The 21,932-nt window shown below is 37.7% G+C and overlaps 1 long non-coding RNA gene across 1 annotated transcript; it reads left to right on the top strand.

Moving 5' to 3' along the window:
• The first annotated feature begins 8,304 nt into the window (after positions 1-8,304).
• On the top strand, positions 8,305-14,375 carry LOC130222430 (uncharacterized). The gene is made up of 3 exons (XR_008836463.1): positions 8,305-8,338; positions 8,772-8,921; positions 14,137-14,375. It is a non-coding gene; the product is annotated as an uncharacterized LOC130222430 (long non-coding RNA).
• The last annotated feature ends 7,557 nt before the right edge of the window (positions 14,376-21,932 follow it).

Genomic DNA, 21,932 nt, shown 5'->3' with positions numbered 1-21,932 from the left:
TTTTCATGCATTCTGGGGTGATTTTGAGGCTTAATTTGGCCAAAACTTTGTCTGTGTTTCAGCAAACGAACTGATATTTGGGGACATCTTATTTTGACATATTCTGGGAAAATGCTTTGAAATAAAAAAAAAACTCAATACACTCTGGGCAAATTTACTCCCTTTTCGATATATTCATGGCTGTTCCTACTTTCTTTCTATGTGCAGCATATACATTTACGATTGTTATCACCAAGAATTTAACTTAAACTCAACCTCTTCTTTAAAAAAAACTTGTCTTATGCACTCTCTGGACAACATTAATACATAAGATAACAGCAAAACATAAGGTAACATGACATAAGTTTTAACTATTAGAATTTAGTACTCCTAACAGGGAGATTCTCTTTTAATAGAGCTTCCGTTGTCCTTCACTAAGTGCTTTAGGTAACTGCAGTGCTTTTGCTCCTTTTTTTGGTAAGACAGCCTGCAAGCTGGTCTTTTGTACCATACCAGAGCACTTGTTTAATTCTTTGTGTTTGAATGAGTTCTTTGATGCTGCTAATTTCCAGACAAAGTATTTTCTCAGCAACTGACTTTGTGGAATTCAGTGCATCAGTAAGTGAGTGATTGTTTGTGATGCAGATTATTGGTATTGCATTTTCAGTGTCACAAGTAGTCAGCTCAGAGAGCAGCATAGTCAGAAATATTGCATTATCAATTACATCGGACATTGCAAGTGTTTCAGCAGCAAGAGTACTTCGCACAATTCTCTTTACTCTTTTTGATTGCCAAGAAAGGGGAGAGAACATTCCATTTTCCCCATAAGAACAATTAGATGTCCTCCTTGACTTCCCCCATCTGAGTGATTTCCAAAAGAGGCATCACGATATACAACTATCTTGAGCTCACAGTCTTTCCAGAGGTATTGGAAATTCAGCAGTACCTTTTTGGACTTAAGTTTACACACAATTCTGTTTGCTTCATGTATAGTTTGTACAGAGGCATTTTTAATGCTTGAAGCTAGGCTGCTGGCATCAAACATGACATTGGGCCTGCTTTGTCTTGCAGCCCAAAGAATTTGGCCAACCTTTGACCATAGCTGATCCTTTTCCTCTTCATAAAGTAAGGAGTCCTGTTCCACTGATCGTGCAGGATTCAGTTGTATAGGCTATATGTTTTTGATGTAGTTTTCCTGATAAACCTGCACTTTATTGTCAATAGTTTCAAAGTTTATTCCCACATAACAGAAGCTGTTGTTCTCCTTACGCCCAACTTGAAACATGGATCTGAGGTATTACTGATGAGGAGAAACTTTGTGTGCCTCCCCACATGACAAGCGAGTACACCAGCCACAGTGCAGTCTTGATCCAACCAGTAGAGCACAGCTGGATCTACACTTGGCATTGTTCCTCCTGACTTTATGACAATCTCCTTCACTCTTTCATACCAGTAAAGTGAAGCATCAGCCAGACCATACACACACTTTTTTAGCTTCCATAGCTTTTTTCACAGTTTGCCTCATGAGGTGGTTTGATATAAAGGTCCCGGGACAGTTCCATTCCTTGTAGAAATGCAGCTTTCATGTCTGTAGAAATCAGATTCCACTGTCTTTGACAAATCACTGCCACAAGGAGCCGAAGAGAGTCTGAAGAAAATTTTGGAGAGTCCTTTTTTAGTTCTGACATCTCTAGTTCTTCAAAACCTCATGCTACAAGACGAGCTTTGGGTAAAACCCCAATAGGTGTCTCTTTGTAAGTGCAAACCCACCAAGTGGAAATGCATTTCTGTCTCTCATCTTTTACTTCCTCAAAGATGTGGTTATCTATCCAGCTTTTTATTTCATCCTGTTTTGCAAAGTCAAATGTTACATCTTTTGTGACACACACATATCCTCACATACATTAGTGGAGTTAGCATTAGGAACAGTGTTTTGAAATTGTAGATTCTCAACATTTGACATGTCAGCAGATTCTGTGGTACCTGCCACACTAGTGGGCTCAATAAGTAACAGGTTATACCAATTTTTATATTTGCCTGTAGCTTTACATGCACACCCCAGGACATTAGCTGTGTGTAAAACACCCTTTTCTCTATCTCTGTAGCTTACAGTTTGTTCTTTTTGTAGCATGACCACAGTTTCCATACTAGCATCACTCTGTGTTTCTGCATTATCACTTGCGTGTTCTTCTGCTTCATGCTGCCCCCTTTTGTCCTGCATTTTCTCACCCCTTGTACCCTGATTTCGGTCATGTCTGCTGGCTGTCGATTTTTGTTTTCAGTTTTTGTTGTATGTTGATCTTCACCTTCTTTGAACACTTTTCTCAGTCTGAGATGATGTACTCTAATGCTTTGACGTAGTCCCTCCATGTCTTATAAACACTATTGCACCATCCTCACCGATGACAGTTCCTGGCCCTTTCCATTCTGGACAATCCACTTATTTGTAGTACACTTTGTCACCCATTTCATATTTCTCACCTGTGTTACGTATTTAATTCCGCAATGCTCTCCGAATCCTCTCTGATGACCTTGATGCATGCAAAGCGGAGATGTGTTTTGCCACCCATTGACTCTTTGTAGTGCACTCTAAAGCTGGAGGTTTATCAATTAGCACAGATGGTAAGTTGGGATTCTGTCCAAACACGAGTTGATGAGGACTGTAACCATGGACATTTTGCATTGCATTATTTGTCTTAAAAGCCCAGTCCATTGCAGTGTGCCAATCACAACCAATGCTTGCTTTCACTTCCATTATGATTTCAGTAAGTGTTTGGTTGTGTCGCTCCAGGAGGCCACTGCTCCACGGGCTATATTCAGCTGTAGTTTTTACTTCTATATTGAAGTTCTCTGCCATATCTTTCACCTCATCATTATTGAATTTTCCCCCATTATCACTAAATATTTTTGGGGTGGGCCGTGTACGCTTATCCAGTCATGGAGAAAATGTTTGACTATTTCAGAGAATCTCTTTGAGGTTAGAATGCTGCCTGCACTGAATCTAGTGAACTGGTCAATGATGTGGAGATACCACACCTGGTTCAAGTTCATGTAGATCTACAGCCACAGTTTTGTTGTATTGTGATGCCAGTGGCAGGCCAACAGCAGGCTTTGGTTTAGCTTTACCATATCTATTACGTATCTCACACTCAATCACAATTTTTTTCAAGATGATGTTACATTCAGCATCTTTATTACCTGAGCTGTCAAGTAGTCGCTGCAGTTTATTAACAGAACTATGGCCGAATTGTTTGTGAAGCTTCATCATGATTTGATGTTTTTCTGTTGAGCTCATTGTATGATCAAGATTAATGATCAAGATTTCACTCATATCATCCTTTACATTTTGCATAATGTCTTCAGCAGTTGTCAAAATCTGCTCATTAGAATGCCTTAGAATTAGAATGTCTTTTGAGCTACTTTCATTGTCCATTATATTTACACAATGATGACCAGAGCTTGTAAGGTCAAGTTCTACTGGCTGGTTGAACATTACAGCTCTGTCATTTTCAATGTCTAACACTGTTCCTGCTCTTTTCAGAGAGGCTTGGCTTAAGAGCAATGGTATGTTGGCTGGAACGACTTCAGTTTCAATCTTACATTTGATCTGTCCAATTTTTGCAAGAATTTTTAACTTTCTGTTGGAGCAGACCACATTTCCATCTCCAAATCTAAATGGTCTATGGCTGTAGGCTTCTGTCTTTCTCAGGTCATTAGTCTCTGCTTGATTGAGCTCAGTTATGTAGTGATTTAGCCATTCTTGTCCACACACAGTCCGAGTGCATGCAGTGTCTATTATTGCAGATCCACAACATTCAGTCACAAGGATTTCTGCTTCAGTGTGTAACTCTTCTGTAAACAGAGTGATGTTACATTCCTCTACATCATTTCTTGCAGTCTTCTTCAGTCAGTTTGATTTGCTCACCTTTGTGTGGGCAGTCCTTAGCCCAATGTACCCAATGTAGCCCAAAAATACTTTGACACACAGCACATTTTGATCTGCGACCATATCTATCTAGGGGGGTTGTGCCAGGTAATGGTGTCCTTTGTTGGTCATTCTGAGGCCATGACTTGCCTCTCTGTTATTTCTGTTCTGTTATATATGCAGTTTCCTGGTTAATTCCCACCGTTAATTCAGACGTATTGCCTGTGAAAATTCTCTTAAGTGATGCAAAAGTCAGATCTGCACATGCTGTTAAAGCCAACTGTCGATCGTTCACATCCAAGCAAGCAGTATCCAATAATTTAAAAGCTAAGAGTGCATTAGGAATATTTGCGCATGAGTAAAGTTGTTCAAAGTTAATTATATAGTCCGTCATTGAAACATTACTGCCTTTCACAATGCAGTCAAAGCTCGTATACGCCTCATAAGTCCGGTCCTTTACTTCCCCGAGAAACAAATCATCAAGTTTCGCTAGTAAAGTTGACATGCTAGTGTCCTTATTCAAATCATCAACCGGTATTTCCATTGCCGTCTCTCTCGCTCTCCCTGACAGCACCAAAGCAACGGCAAGCGCTTGTTTACTTTTTTCAAGCTCGTACGGCTTCCCTTCATCAAAGATTGGCGGGACTCTGTAATTGCTAACCATCCTCTGCTACCAATTTGTTACTAAATAAAACAACAGTTCTGAACTCGTCTCCTTTATTGCATGACCACCATAGCCGTTCACCAACAAAACAATAACTCCCGCTCACACCGGAAGTGACTTTTTTTTTGTACATAATATAAAAGTTCTACTTCCTTTCTGTGTGCAACATACACATTTACAATTGTCATTACCAAGAATTTAACTTAACAATTTTAATCACATAGGGGGGCACTAGACCTGGTGACTGATTTTGGTCCCTCTTGTTCCTTTTATTTGGGCTATTTATTCACATTTATTATTACTTTGCATTGCTGCCTAAGTTACTGACTTAAGACAGTAATATACTTTTTTATAGTAATAACAAAATGCACAGTTTTGCAATTACTGACATTTTTCAAAAAAGGTAATGCAACGATACTGTTTATTAACGTAGACAGATCATGGCTTCAGTGCCAAACGTGTGCTTTAAATCATATTTTATCCTCATTTCTTTCCATTTTATTTTAAATATTAGGCCTATAAATGTTTAAAGTTTTGAGTAAATACATCAAACTATGCCCACACATGCAAGCTAACCAACGGTTAAACTATTGAATAGTCTCTTATAACTGGTAAATAAATATAGTGAAATCAGCTTAACCGAGTCATCACGCTTAACGTAGCCTATTACACAACCAACATCAGTGTTAGGAAAAAGTTAAATGTTACAATCTAATGTCATTTAAAAAAATATTTAGGTACATTTTAAGGCATTAGTGTAGCCAGAAAATTACCTAAAACAGATACCTATATTCACAGTTATTACCGCATGGATAGGCTAACACGCAACTCAATAGGCTATATAATTTTTTTCATCATTGTAAAGGTAAAAATAAAAAAATAGGTTAGGCTATCATGAGTGAGGTTTTTTTCCTGGATATTGTCTGTGATATTCTGTTTTTTTTTCCATGATATTCCGTGCATTTGTAAAGACGGCATCATAAACCATTAGGTTACTATGCCTACCCGTCATTTTATTTATTTATTTATCCTATTAGCCAATCATCCTTAAATGCAAAAGGCATTTTTTAAGTGTTCTAACTTGACTGCTGCTGCATAATGGGATATTTCTTCACAAAAGTGCACTTTAGCGATGTCAAAATGAAAGCAAACATTTAAAAGGGTTCATAGTTGTCAATTTTAGCTTAATTTTAATATTAATAATAATAATAATAATGAATATAATAAATTAAAATATTAATTGTAGTGTAGATTACTGTGGCACTGTGCAGTGAAATAAACATTTTTATAAGGCTACATATTCCCTAACGGAAAAACAGTTGTAAAAATGACTGGCAGTTGCATTTTTGCTAAAATTAATGTAACGGCAAATTTCTTCTGCATTTCTTCCCTTTAGAGCTCAAGAGAGTTTTGTTTAATGAATTAGTTAACCAGAACATGTAATGAGTTAGGCTGCTCGCCTTCATGTCATCCACTAGTCCAGTTTTCTTCCGTGTGAGTTGAGTGCGCTGCCGTGTGGGCGTTTTACAAGCTATATACGAGCGCACCTGACCTGACATGGGGACCAGATCTCTGGACTATATACCTAGCTTTAATCTCCCAATTTTCATAATTTAATTGCTATTTCATATTATAAAATACCTAAATGTGTGTTCTGAAGGTTGAAATGACGGAAGTGTTAGTAATTAATGCCAGAAAGAATTTTCAGTTTTGAGTGAACAATCTTTTATGAAAACTGGGGGGGGGGGGGGGGGGGGGCACAACTTCTTTCTGAGGGGCCAGTGCAAACTGAGTTAGTCTTTGAGAATGAAAATCAACCTGTTTGTTCCTGCAAATCTTCCTGTTTGACTTCTTGACTGATTGTTTCTTCAATCTTCAGGTCTTCACTCTCCACTTTAATAAACGCCATCTTTATAAATAGAGGTAAAGTTGGTTTTATATTCGCATAGTCTTTCTCATTAATAATATAATCTCAGAAAAGTATTGATTGAAAATTCTAAATAGTAAAATCATATTAGCTGCCAACAACCATCAAAGTACAGCATTGTTCACAGTCAAATAAATAGTACTGATGTTATTTTGAAGTCATACTTACATGTGATTTCAGTTCGAATATTCAAAGTAACATGATAAACAATGTATAGAGCAGTCCCTGAACGAATGTGCGAATATAAAACCAACTTTACCTCAATTCTTTAATAACAGTGTGGAGATCAGTCATTTCAGTAGGAGTTTTTCTCTGCGTTTGGACACTTTATCCTGTTTAAAATGAACAAATCATTAAGCAGAAACAAAATAACTTTTCTTCAACACTTGTTTCAACAGATTCTTTATATGAGAGTAATTAACAAAAAGAAATCAGGTAAAAGAGTAAGTCCGAGCTAGAAACAATGGCCATAAATGAGCTGATTAAAGCTAGAACTCCATTTCTTATATATAGTGATGAATACTTAGAATGGACTGACATTATGCTGTTTAATAAATTTAAACCATCATTAAAACACTTATTACACACTTTTCTGTTGTTCAAACAATAGTCCTCATTATAGAGGTAAAGTTGGTTTTATATTTGCACATTCAGTCTTTCTCATTAATAATATAATCTCAGAAAAGTATTAATTGAAAATACTAAATAGTAAAATCATATTAGCAGCCAACAACCATCACAGCACAGCATTGTTCACAGTCGATTAAATAGTGCTAATGTTGTTTTGAAGTCCAAATATTCAAAGTAACATGGTAAACAATCTATAGAGCTGTCCCTGAATGAATGTGCGAATATAAAACCAACTTCACCTCAATGTCCTCATTACTGTGAGTAAAATAGTACTACGTTGTATAAAGGCTTATAATAATATTGTCTACAGCAGGTACATAATTTAGTATCAGATGAAAAACCTGAAACTTTAATCAATTGGTTTATCTGTATAAAAGCTTTAAAACAAACCTTTCTCCAGTTGAATCCCAGCGCGGGAGGGCCGCTGCCTTATGACGTCACACATCCCGCCAAAATAAAAGTCTTTTTTTTTTTTTTTTACCACTTACTCCCTTTCTCCCTTGTTTTCCACTTCACACAACAAATTTGCTATTTCTCTCACATGCACAGACATTCAGTATTTGAAGTTGATCAAAACTTTTAATCCAAATAACACAATTTTGAAAAACGTGTTTAATAAACTAAGACTAAGTGTTTAAAGCCGAAAACCCCAACATTCTAAAAGGTATAACAAATAATCTGATGGGTGTTTTGAGCTGACATTTTACAGACACATTCTAGAGACACAAAGATCTTAAATCTTGAAAAGGGGGTAAAATAAGTGCCCTTTAAGTAAAAAGCAGCCATTACTACTACATGTTTTAGTTTCACTAGCTAGGTAAATATTCGGTTTTCCCACAGTCCAATGACGTGCAGTATAGGTAAACTAAATTAGCCGTATATGTGCATGTGTCAATGTGAGAGTGTATGGGTGTTTCCCAGTACTGGGTTGCAGCTGGAAGGCCATCCGCTCTGTATTCTTCAGTATATCATTTGCATTCAGCAGAAGAAACTCAAACAAGTTTGGAACAAGTAAAGGATGGGTAAATGACAGAATTGTAATTTTTATGTGAACTACCCCTTCAATGCTTCAAGTAAAGGTAAAGTTAAATATTACATATTGCTAAAGAATGGCAGGAGACGAATGCAGATAATAAAAAAGACTTTTATTTTGGCATGTCGCGTGACGTCATAAGGCTGCGCCGATTTCGCGCTGTGATTCAACTGGAGAAATGTTTGTGTTTTAAAACGTTTACAGATATAAAACGATTCAGTTTAAGTTTTAGTTTTTATGTACCTGTTGTTGAAAATATTATTTTAACCCCTTATATAACGTAGTTCTATTTTACTCACAGTAATGAGGGCTATTGTTTGGGTAAAGTAACAGAATGTGTAATAAGTGTTTTAATGAAGGTTTAATTTATTAAATAGCATAATGTCATTCCATTCTAAGTATATATCACTATATATAAGAAATGAAGTATTGGTTTGAATCAGCTCATTTGTGGCTATTGTTTCTTGCTCTGACTTACTGTTACCTGATTTTCTTTTGTTAATTACTGTCATATAAATAAACTGTTGTAGCAAGTGTTGAGTTATTTTGTTTCTGCTCATTGTTTTATTTATTTTTAACAGAACATTTTTATTGTTTTGTTCATTTTAAACAGGATAAAGTGTCCAAACACAGAGAAAAACTCCTGCTGAAGCGACTGATCTCCACACTGTTATAAAGATGGCGTTTATTAAAGAGGAGAGTGAAGATGTGAAGATTGAAGAAACATTCACAGTCAAACAGGAAGATCTGCAGGAACAAACAGGTTAGTTTTCATTCTCAAAGACCAACTCAGTCATTTGATCCTCATTCAGATATATTTTAATAATAAGAATACTAAATTAAATCCATCTTGCAGCCCTGAGTGTGCTGTCTAGTTCTCCTAAATGCACATAAGCACTGCTTTAAAAACAGGAATGAGTTTCTTTCGTCACTTGTTCTCATGTCTTTAGTCATTCTTGTATGTATTATTAGTCTCCCATTTTCTCTACTTTCTTAAGGTTATTGCTTTTCTTGTTCTCCTACTGTTTGTAAAGGATCCCTGAGCACTGGCGCTTCATAAAATATATAAAAACAATACATTTAAAAAAAGTTTAACTGAGCTGAGGATGTTTGACCTACAGTATTCTCATAGAAGATATCTGCTATTACAGTGATAGTGTTGGCTTAGTACTTTCCATTTGCATATGTCACGTTGATCACAATTCCCTTGTTTTCATCAACTTCTTTATGGGTTTAAACTTGTTTCTAGTAGTTGTTACTAGTTCTCTCAGACAGTATCTAGAAAAACACCATTATTATAATAACTAATTACCCAGGGCTTTTGTGTTTAAACGGGGTTTCCGCGGGGTCTTAAAATGTTGTAAATTCCAAAATCAAAAAATTTAGGCCTTAAAAAGTCTTAAATTTACTGAAATATTGTGTTGTAGGTCTCAAATCTTTTTTTAAACAAGTCTTCATTTTCCTTTGTTCATGTTCTGCTATCCAATCTGGCCAAAACCCATACAATCACCAACAATCCATCTCAATAAAACTTTCAACTTTTTATTCAAAAAGGTCATTTTAACTCTGTTTATCATAATGGTTTAATGATTTTCCTCACAATAACATTTGGTTTAAACGTGCTCCATGTATTTACTGCAGAGGACATCGAGCTGGACAGATTATTGTGTATAGATTTAGTTTATTATAGCTTTTAAAACTTTTTAAAAATGTGTTCATTTTTTATTATTTTTATAAAGGTTATTTTGGAAAAAAGTGTATGGATACAAGTAAAGCTTGCTTGTTTTTACTCAATATTTAAAATCTTTTGCTAAGAAATATCTGAAATATAATTTTTTTAATTAATTTATTATTGTATTATTAAATGTATTAACGTATATATTTGTTTTGATAGGGCAAATTAAAATCTTTTCCATCTGGGCCATTTGAAAAATTCCTTAGCCTTAAGGCCTTTATGAGTCTAAAATTTCATTCATAATGGTCTTAAAATGTCTTGCATTTAACTTGGTGAAACCTGCAGAAACCCTGGTTTAAAGTATGTCAGAAAACTTGGATGGCCCCAATATTAAATATGCTGAATGAAATGGACACTAAAGTAATGAATTGTTATAAAACATTGTACAGTATTCTAAACTATATGATGATGTTGTGGGACGACATGAAGCAAAACAAACAATTTATAGTGGAACAATAACGTTTAGCATTGCACTGACTACAACTGGCCAACAAACTAATCTAAAAATGACTTTTGCTGCGTAAGAAATGGATTACAGCATGCTGATGATTTGCAAACATTTGAGTGTAAAGTTCATCAGTATTGACCATATATAAGTTAATGTATAAGTTATGAGGAGAGTGGGGGTGTATTAGGAGGGCAAAAGAGTGCAAAAGAGTCAGTGAGGGGCAGAGTTCAAAAGGGAGACAGTTCTGGGAAAAAGCTGTTCCTCAGTCTGCTGGTTTTTGTCCTGGGGAGCGTAAAGCGCCTGCCGGAAGGCAGGAGAGAAAACAGTCTGTGAGCAGATTGAGAGGAATCTTTAAGAATACTGCGTGCTCTGTGGTGTTTCTTCTGGATGTCCTCTATGTGGTCCCTGTGATGCGTTGGGCAGTTTTCACCACCTGCTGCAGTGCCTTATGCTTAGCAACAGAGCAGCTTCCATACCAGACTGTGACGCAGTTGGTCAGGATGCTCTCTTGTGCAGCGGTAGAAGTTCACCAAGATGGCTGATGACAGCTGGTTCTTCTTAAGTTGCCTTTTAGAAAAATAGGAGCTGGTGAGCCTTCTTGACCAGGCTGGAGGTGTTGGTGGTCCAGGAAAGGTCTTTTGAGATGTGGGCCCCTAGGAACTTGAAGGACGAGACAGGCTAAATGGCCATCCCATTGATGTGGATGGGATCATGTGAGCCTGTCCGTCCCTTCCTGAAGTCCACAATGAGCTCCTTGGTCTTGGTGGTGTTAAGGAGCAGATTATTGTCGGTGCACCAAGTGGCCGGATTCTGTATCTCCTCTCTGTAGGCAGTCTCATTACTGTTGGTGATTAGACCAATCACTGTGGTGTCACCTGCAAATTTGATGATGGTGTTGGAGTTGTTCACAGGCCTACAGTCGATGGTAAAAAGGAGTAGAGTTAGGGGCTCAGCACACAGCCCTGTGGTACACCAGTGGTGAGTGTGATGGTGGTGAAGCAGATGTGGCCTGATCTAATATTCTGAGGTCTGTTATTCAGAAAGTTTATAACCCATTTGTAGAGAGACGTGTCAATACCCAGGTCTCCAAGTTTGATTATTAACTTAGAGGGTATGACAGTGTTGAATGCTGAGCTGAAGTCAACAAACAGCATTCGTGCATAAGTGTTTTTATTGTCCAGGTGTGTGAGTACAGAGTGCAGTGATATCGAGACTGCATCTTCTGTGCTCCTGTTGCAAACTGATGTGGGTCCAGTGTGAATGGCAGAGAGTCTTTCAGATGTGCCAGGACCAACCGCTCGAAGCGCTTCATGATGATGGGTGTGAGTGCTACAGGGCGGTAGTCATTCAGGCATGTTGGGCTGGAGTGTTTCGACACTGGCACAATAGAAGTGGTTTTAAAGCATGTTGTCACAGCTGCTAGGTTAAGGCACAGGTTGAAAATGACCTATCCCAGCAATGCCGTCTGGTCCAGCAGCCTTATGCACATTGATCCGACTCAGTGCGGTGTAGACTTCTGGGGAGGTGAGTGTGATAGGTGAGTGGTCGGTTGGGGAAGTGATCCTGGTGTAGGGTTCTTTATTGTCTCTTTCAAAGCGGACATGAAAGTCATTTAGATCATTCAGGAAGGAGGCATCTCTGGCTGTGGGTGTGGACTGGCTGGGTTTGTAGTTGCGATAATACTGTAATAATACTGGAATCATCCTTACTAACTGGTGCTAAACAAACCAGCTGCTGAGGATTCTTTCAGTTGGTAACACAATGACCTTCCAGTTTGTTCACCATGTTCATAATGAATCTGGCGTGATCTTATGTGGAGACCCTCTGCGTATTCTGCTTGCAGAAGAAGTCTTTTCTTATGGCGCTCTTCGGAAGGTGATGTTGAGTGTAGCTGATCAATTGTATTACTTTTATTCATAATCTCTGTAAGCCGTTTTGACATTCTTTTATTTGCACTAGCTTGACATGAAATAATCTGTCCTCTTATATATGCTTTCAGAGTATCCCACGATCCCATCTCTGGGGATTCGTTTGTCTCAAGGAAGAAATCAATTTGAGCATCAATAAATTTGGCAAAATCGTCGTCTGCCAAGAGTCTTGAGTTAAACCGCCATGTACGTTGGGGATTACATTGCCTGGAAAACATAGCTTTAGTGAGACTGGACAATGGTTCAAATTAACAGTTCTACCATACTCTACTTCTGACATTAAGGGAAATAACTGTTTGTCCAGGAGAAGATGGTCAATCATGGAATAGGTTTGATGCACAGGTAAATAGAAGGAAAATTGCTTGGAAGATGGATATTTAAATATCCAGGGGTCTCTTACACCATATGTCTGAAGGATTTGATACATTGTGCTGGCTGACTTATTGTATTACTCGAAGAGCTAGAGTGGTCCAAAATTGGGTGCAAAACACAATTTTAATCGCCTCCTAAAGTAAAATTGTGTGTCGAGACTAGGCAAAATTTAAAATAAATCAATGAAAAATTGTACATTGTCCCAATTAGGAGCATACACATTGGCCAGGACCACAGACATGTTAAAAAGTTAACCTTGGATTATTATGTATCTGCCATTTTTATCCAACACATTTGACTGCATAACAAACTGTACATTCTTATGTATGAGTACAGCAATGCCCCTACTTTTGCTATTAAAGTTAGAATGATATATTTGTGTATAGCCTCTTCTATTAAGTTTATAATAGTCTTTTTTTCAACAGATGTGTCTCCTGTAAATATACAATATCAGATTTTAACTTATTAAGATATGCGAACACCTTGTTTTGTTTCACTTGATTTAGCCCCAGCGCATTCCAATTGGTAAAGTTTGTCTTTACTCCACCCATTTTACGGAGGGCTGTCGAAAACATTATCATTATCCGAAAGGTATCTGTGGGTTTTGTATGTAGGGGGATGTGTGGGGGAGAGAGAGGAAAGAGAAAAAAAAGGGGTGATCGCACATATATTTATAAACCCGAAACAACACAATATTAAAACATTTCGTGTAAACTTGCACACACTTCCAGCTACTCCCACTCTTAACAAGCTTACCATGTGGGACCTCACATATAAACAAAACCATTTGAACAGCTCTTGATGTTGTACTACAAAGCTACCCCATTATTGACAAAATATACTTGAGAATTAGAAATGACAACCACGAACATGTGCTATAGTGGTAATTTAAAAGTTAACCGAAGAGTGACGTTAACATTTGTATTGTCTTTGACAGCCCAGTGTACTGTCGTGTTTGCCTTCATTTTAATGGCTTTCTTCAAAATATCCTCTTTTTCAGAAAAGTAGTGGCATTTAATTACAAAGGCGCGTGGCGGTTCCTTGTCGTCCACTGGTTTGCTGCGTAGAGTGCGGTGTTCCCAGTCGAGAAGTGGAGTCTTCTCAAGGTTCAGGGTATCTTTCAGGAGGCTGGCTACAAATTCCGTCACGCGTCTGCCATGCTCCCATCCTTCTTTAACTCCCGTAATGTGGAGATTTGAGCGGCGAGACCTCTCATCGAAGTTCCTCGCTTCGGTCTTCAGCTCCTTTTTCACTATACTATACTCTTTTTCCAATTTACATTGTAAAAGCACGAGATAAATAAAGATGACTTGAATTGAATCTGCTTAAATGTGGACACGTTAATGGACCAAACACAATATGATCTGATTTATTTTACATTTAATATACATAAAAATTACTGTGTGTAGCCAATGTTTCCAGTGTCTTTTCACTTTTCACCTTTTGATGAGAGTTTTTAAGACTTAATGAAAACCATTTTGTTTATTTATTTCAGACCTAATTGAAGATAATGAGGGGAGTAAAGAGGAGGAACATCATGTCAAAATTGAGGAAAAAACTAATTTACAGACTGATGGTATTTTGAAAAGGAGAGACAAGAATTGTTTCACCTGCACTCAGTGTGGAAAGAGTTTTGGAAGAAAATGCTATCTTAGGATTCACATGATGATCCACACTGGAGAGAAACCATTCACATGCACTCAATGTGGGAAGAGTTTCAGCCAATCATCATCCCTTAATCAACACATGATGAGCCACACTGGAGAGAAACCATTCACTTGCACTCAGTGTGGGAAGAGTTTTGGAAGAAAAGGCGATCTTAAGATTCACATGATGATTCACACTGGAGAGAAACCATTCACATGCACTCAATGTGGGAAGAGTTTCAACAAATCATCAAACCTTAATAATCACATGAAGATCCACAATGGAAAGAAACCCTTTACTTGCACTCAGTGTGGGAAGAGTTTCAACCAATCATCACACCTTAATCTACACATTAGGATTCACACTGGAGAGAAACCATTCACATGCACTCAGTGTGAGAAGAATTTCAACCAATCATCAAATCTTAATAAACACATGAAGACCCACACTGGAGAGAAACCATTCACATGCACTCAGTGTGGGAAGAGTTTTAACTGCTCATCACACCTTAATCAACACATGATGAGCCACACTGGAGAGAAACCATTCACATGCACTCAGTGTGGGAAGAGTTTCATCCGCTCATCATCCCTTAAAAAACACATGAGGATCCACACTGGAGAGAAACCATTCACTTGCACTTAAGCCGCGGTCACACTGGACTTTTCTCCCCATAAACTTCCATTCATACGCACGCAAATGCCTCAGATCGGAAAAGCAAGTTTGTGCGTCAAGTTTCGCAGTTCACTGCGTTGCAAAGTTCAGGCTTGGTGAACTCTGACCTGCGAAATCGCGTCACTTGACTGTGTGAGACCAATCGAAGATCAAAACATGACCTCTCTGGACAGAAATGTAAAATATGGACCAATCGCTCACTTTTTTTAATGTCTAATTATCTTGTTTAATCCCACCCCTTTTCAAAGCGCCATACAACAGATTTTTGCATGGTCAAACTCTAGTGTGACTGCAGCTTTGGTGTGGGATGAGTTTCAACCAATCATCAAACCTAAATAAACCCATAAAGACCCACACTGGAGAGAAACCATTCACATGCACTCAGTGTGGGAAGAGTTTCAACTGATCAGGAAACCTTAATGAACACATGAAGATCCACACTAGTGTGAAAGAGTATGTGCTTTGAGTGTGAGAAGACTTTTATTACAGCTCCAAAATTGAAACTGCACCAGACGATTCACACTGCAGAGACTGTACAAGTGTTCACACTGTGACAGGAGGTTTAATCAGTTAACACATCTGAAAACAGAAGAGGATTCCGCCTGGAGAGACCGCACAGATCTGATTAGTATCCACAGTTTCGCTCATTCAGTACAGCTTAAGAAACACATGGACAAAAAGTTGCACACATGACATGAATGCAGCAAAACATTTTCTCATGTGCACAGGATGTTTCATGTCTGAATAATGTTTGAAAAGGCTGAGTGACAGCATGCTGTTTTCCAACACTCCTACACTGCAGTAGGTGGGGTTGCAAATGTGTCCTTCTCCTCGCGTTTACCGTAAACACAATGATGGTGGCTGAGAGAAGAACAGTTTCATAAACATCTGGCAAACAGCACCTCTGTGGCTTAAAATCTTTTTGCAAGTGATTGTACAGGTGCGGATACATCTGTACTCCACTCTCCAGTGTATTTATGTAGCTAGTGTTGTTTTGGATGATGTTCTCTGTCTGACTCCCTGAAAGAGAAGCAAATCGCTGGGAAGACACCACACATCAAAGAAGGTGGAGCTCCAGGATGGTTAGTTTGCAGTATACCAGGGCCTCAAGTTTAGAAAGCCCATTCAATTGTCCTGTGTTGCATCTTTTATTAGTGGAGTTTATTTACCTTTAGGTTCAAGATTCTTTCTAGTTTACTACATTTACTTTTTTGAATAGAATATAAACTTGATTAATATTTTATGATTTAGGCAGAGCAACAGGTCTTAAGTTTTACAATATTAATACTAGTGGTGGGCCATTATCGGCGTTAACGGCTGTGTTAACGCGAGACTCTTATCGCGCAATAAAAGAAAATATTGCTGTTAATCTATTCTCAAAGTTATGTTGGGAGCTGGGTCTATACTATGCAAGTTATGTCGTCTTAGCGCGGATGTATACCTGGCCGAATTGCACTGTAGGTGGTGAGAATGAGTCTATGAACCTGTGTGTGTTCCTACTGTGAAATTAACACCTCAAAAATGTGACATGCTAACATGGATGCGGCTACGAAGCCTCCGGATTTGCTTCAGGGAAAATTTACTTTTAAGAAGCTTCACAATGGAAACCTCGACAAAACTAAGGTTGTTTGCACCTTGTGCAATGCGGAATTAGTATACTGTAGGAGTTCTTCCAGTCTCAGGTACCACCTAAACGCAAAGCATCCCTTAGCTAATGCAGAAGATGTCGGACCAAGCACTGATGTTGTACAGGGGAAGAGTTGTCATCAAACTACTATGTTTGAGTGCAACCGAGGCAAGACCGTCAGCACAGCTCTATCAGCCAAGCTAACTAATCTCCTCGCTCAGTGGATTGCCAACTGCTGCCATCCCATCAGCGTGGTTGAAGATGATGGGCTCGAGCTTGTTCTCCGGTTGAACATAGGTGACCCATCTTACAAACTACATGCGAGGCGAACTATCATGAGGAGAATACATGACCAGCATGCCGCAGAGAAAGCCGCAAGAGACGAGACGATGGTAGAGGCGAGGTGTGTAGCACTGACTAGGGACCATTTGACATCTGTCAACAATGATAACTACCGCGGCATTATTGTACACGTCATTGATTCCAGCTGGGAACTTCACTCCTTTGCTTAAGGTAGGCTACGTTATATAATTTTAAATGACATAATTTAATTACTTAGCTTATTGATTATCACGAATTACCACCACATTATGTTTGCTTCTTGATGATTGCTAGTTGTTTACTACTATTAGTGAACTTACTTTGATCTACTTTGTCTGCTCGTTAGGTGTGATGAAAACAGAGGAGCGTCACTTTGCAGACGCGTGTGCCAGGCAGTTTCTCGATGTCACTAATCAGTGGGGGATAGCTGACAAAATCAGCACTATTGGAACAAACAGAGCTCCTAATATGATGGCAGCAGGTAGGATACTGCCATTCGAGCATTTGCCCTGTGTTGCGCATGTTGTACAGAGAGCTATTGTAATGTCACTTCAGGAAGGTGGTTTTGATGGTGCACTGGCCAAGTGTTGTAAAGTTGTCGGACATTTCAAACACAGTGCGGCCAACTCGGATGAGCTAAATGTCCAGCAAGCCTCCCTTGGACAAGTTCAGGAGTCACTCGTGCAAGATGTTCCAACACGGTGGAATTCCACCCTTGAGATGATCAAGCGTGTGAGGCGCAACAGAGACGCACTGCACACAACGCTCTCCGCAGAAGCACAATCTGGCCCTCCCAACAAATGCTGAATATGAGAAGTTGGCAAATCTAGAGAAACTGCTGGAGCCATGCAGGTATGGTCTACAAAGATAGTGTGTTAATGAATTGGCATACAAGTTCTTTTGAAGGTCACTTTCTATTTAAGAAACATGTGCCCTTAAATGTAAATTGATTAAAACTTTAAAAATGTGTTATCTCAATTAAATGAATCAGTCATTAATTATTTATTGGTATCTCTCTCTCTCTCTCTCTCTCTCTCTCTCTCTCTCTCTCTCTCTCTCTCTCTCTCTCTCTCTCTGTGCATGTGTGTGCATGAAAGAGAGAGGGAGTGTGTGTATAACCACAGCTGTGTGTGTGTGTGTGTGTGTGCGTGCGTGCTCCCACGCGCAAACATGTTGCACTAAACAAACTAATTTAACCATCTTCACCCGTCGTAACTGCCGTCAAAAACGCAGAAGAAGCCTAATGTTAAACAGTTCAGGTTATGTGTTTAATTGCAACGTTGAAAACCGTGGTTAAGGACGCTATAAGAAGCGGCAAGATTTGCAACCGCAGATGGAACTACAACTCAAAGTGTGCTTTCCCTAAAGGAAATCATACAGCTGCTAACTTAACACATTTTGAACAATATACCCGTCCGCTCTCTGATCAGGAATGGATGTGTTTTCAGGCACAAGAAAAAAAGTTCAGGGAAACCCTGGACGTGAAATTAATGAGCGATAAACAAGTCATACTCTTTACCGGTAACGATCCGCGTCATAAGACAAAATTAATAACCATCCTATGTGGAGTATATTATAAGAACGGAGCCTTCACAATAGTGCACAGAGACGGAAGGCCATTGGGCTTGCCCTTGTTGAAATATACAGCGAGAATTCTAAGAAAATTCCTTCTTTGTGGAACATTCCAACTCTTATCTGACCAGCACATACTCACTGAATGGATAGATCATCAGTTGCGCTACATACGGAAAATTATTCAACCAATGCTTAACAGAGCGACAAAATCCAGCAAAGCGAGAGAATCTATAGAGGTGAGCCAAAATGAGCTAGTCTATCTCTGGAAACATCGTAGAGGTAAAGCCTTTGACATCATCCTAAATAATAGTACTCACCCGATTCCTCCTCCTGCCATAAGTGATGTCTAAGGTATATGAATACTATTTTAAGAAGTGTGGGCCCAGGCAGCGGCATCACCAGCACGGCAGCCCCCCATGGTGTGAAACAAGGTGTGAATTATTATACATAGACAATCCACAAATATTTAACAAGAGCTTTTATTTGTAAACAATATTATTTCTTTTTATGCAGTCTCATAACTGTTTAATGTATACACTATGTTTTTCAAGAGTTTCAAAGTGTTGAACAAATGGGTGCAAGACCAGTCCACAGTGGTACAGTGCTAGCCCTTATTACTTTTGTTTGCAGTGGTGGGTTATTGGGTTATTTTCTTTGCAGTGGTGCAAAGTCTTGGAACACAAAGAATGGAAGACGAACAGGACGATGACCAGATGAGGAATCAGGATGGGTAGAGAACCTGATCTGACTGTGACAGCTTTGAACTTAAAAAGGTGTATTCAGTAGTTCACTATAGATCTTCGTAGTCAACTAAAGAGCTTCAAGTCAATGTAATTAATGGCCAAGCTTTACTGTTTTTAGATAAACTGAGAATCTAATATTTCTACTTAAAATAAAGATCACTGTTATACCATCATTCTGAATAATCTCTCTATTTCTAATTATATTATCAAGTATTTTCATCGAATTAAAGCCAGTTTGAATGAACAATTCAGTAACGAAGTTGTTTTTACTGTAATTTAACTTACTTTTTACAGCAGAAATAACAGTATGGTGTGTAAAGACTGATAAAGCCTTTTACTAAATCTCTTACACTGATTTTCAAATCTGTTTTGTGAACAGCAGTGTGTAGTGAAGGAGTCTTTGATAAAATGAAAGTTCTAAATAATAGCTTTTATTTGCAATATTTTTACATTATAAGTACATGTGAATTGTAATAAATGATTACAAATAAAAGCTATTATTTTGAATTTTCTTTTTAATAAGATGTAAGAATCAATGTTAGTGATTTTGTAAAAACAATAACATATATAACAACTGATCATAGTAGAACAGCAGATCTCCATGCTGAAAATACAGATTTGAATCACAAGAGTAAACAACCTTTTAAACAACATTCAATAATAAAACAGTAAAGAACCACAGATGCAGTTTGAAGATCTGTCTCTTTTTGTCTTTATTTATTTTGTAAAACAGTGAAACACAAATAAATCTCTTTTACTCTCATATAAATCGTGTTCAGTGTGTTTTATCACATAATAATGTTCCTGATGAATTCAGCCATCATGAATGAGCAGTTATACAAAACAAAACTATTCTTTAACACAAAAGTTGTTACATTTACCATATCAGTCAACAAAAATAGTGCTTACAGTGTATTACCCTTGATGGAAATGTCTAAACTATTAGCACAACGTTTTAACGCTGTTTATTTCCAAGTGAAAGTGAAACTGAAAGCAACACTTTTCCGCTACCGACATCAACCAGCAGATGGCGCTTGAACACCACAGAAACTCAAATCTATTTATTTTGTGCCACACATTTAGCCATTCCCCTTGATTCAGATATACCTCAAATATTCTCCAGTGCATTTATGATCTTCTAAGACTACGACACAGTTATTTAAAATGGTAAATTAACTTAGGTGACACATAGGTAACACATACACACATTCTCTGTTCTAATCTAATATATATACGCACACACACACACACACACAATAGATTAGCAATTAAAATGTGTGTGTGTGTAAGGGTTTGGTTTACATAGTTATATACACACACACACACTAACACGTTTGTGTAATGTTTCAATACAATGGAATAGACAAGGGACAATAGCCGTTTTCAATGTATACCGCGGTTTGGAAAAGTCCAAAAGTTTCTGCTATATTGTGTATGTAAGTTTTTTTTTTTTGTTTGTTTGTTTATTAGGTTTTTTTAGGGCAACAGTATCTCCAGCAGAAAAGATATCCAAAGATGTCATTTTAAAATGTGAGAATGTTTCTCAAAATAAATTATATTGTGCTCAAAAGGGAAAAAGATTTAATTTTTTACCCAGACATTTAAAAAGAATATATTTTAGAGCAGTAATCACAATATTGAGATACTGATTTTTTCATCTGAGGTTATCATACCGCCAGAATCTTATACTGGCCCATGTCTACAATGGAAAACACAGGAGTAATTGTATTAGCCTCGACCAACAGGTCAATAAAACAGAACCGTTTTTTTTTAGAAAATTCTGGCAGTAATTTGGGAAAGCTTGCATTTGACTATTACCACCAAAGCACCAACAGTTTAGAACAATAACTTTCTAATGAGACCATACATATATCCACAGCAAAACATAAGCAAATTAGACGTTAACACTCACTCCAGCCATTAAGAGTTCAGATCAGTATTCATGTAAGAACAACAAAGTGCTAACGAGACTATTCATACCTTCATCACCCAGCAACATTAGCTAATTAATAACATTAACACCCACTCTGGCCAACAATTGAGAGCATAGATCAGGTTTAATGAAAGAACAAATTATGTTTCAATAAATTTTGTATGTACAATATATATGTATATTATTAAAACTATATTTTGTTCTTACATGTAACAATATAAGAATAATATATATTAAAATACATTCAACATCTAAACAGGCAGCTTACATACAAAGCGCTTCACTTTAAAAGATTTAACTTAAAATGGCAAATAACTCATTGTTTCCAATTCTTCAAGAGTCCAGGTCCACTCGAGAGGTCTCCATGACCTCTGACCTGGCTGGGTAGATCCTGAGGAAACAAATCATTCGGCATACAGACAAACAATCACGCACATATTCCAGATTTACTCTAAAGAGGGATGACACCATGGTCATCATATGATCTAGGCTCTTAACCATTCAACTTTATTAATAATCATAAGACATAAGAAAGGATATGTGTTCCTCTATCCTGGAGCAGACATCTACCAGAAAATCAAATATTCTATTTTTTCAAAACCCTAACACATACTCTTATAATTATATACTTCATCAGTAATCACTATCCACTGTAAGATGTTTATATCTTCTTCATGGTCTTTCAGGAGGTTTTAACAACACAATCTTACAAAGCAAATAGATAAACAATTTTATTGAAGAGCTTTTTATTTTTTCACTTAATTGTTGTC

The sequence above is a fragment of the Danio aesculapii genome, chromosome 4 (genome assembly GCF_903798145.1).
Source record: "Danio aesculapii chromosome 4, fDanAes4.1, whole genome shotgun sequence".
Classification (NCBI taxonomy): Eukaryota; Metazoa; Chordata; class Actinopteri; order Cypriniformes; family Danionidae; genus Danio; species Danio aesculapii.
Note: the sequence above shows the minus strand (reverse complement) of the source record. Positions and strands in the feature narration are given on the sequence as shown.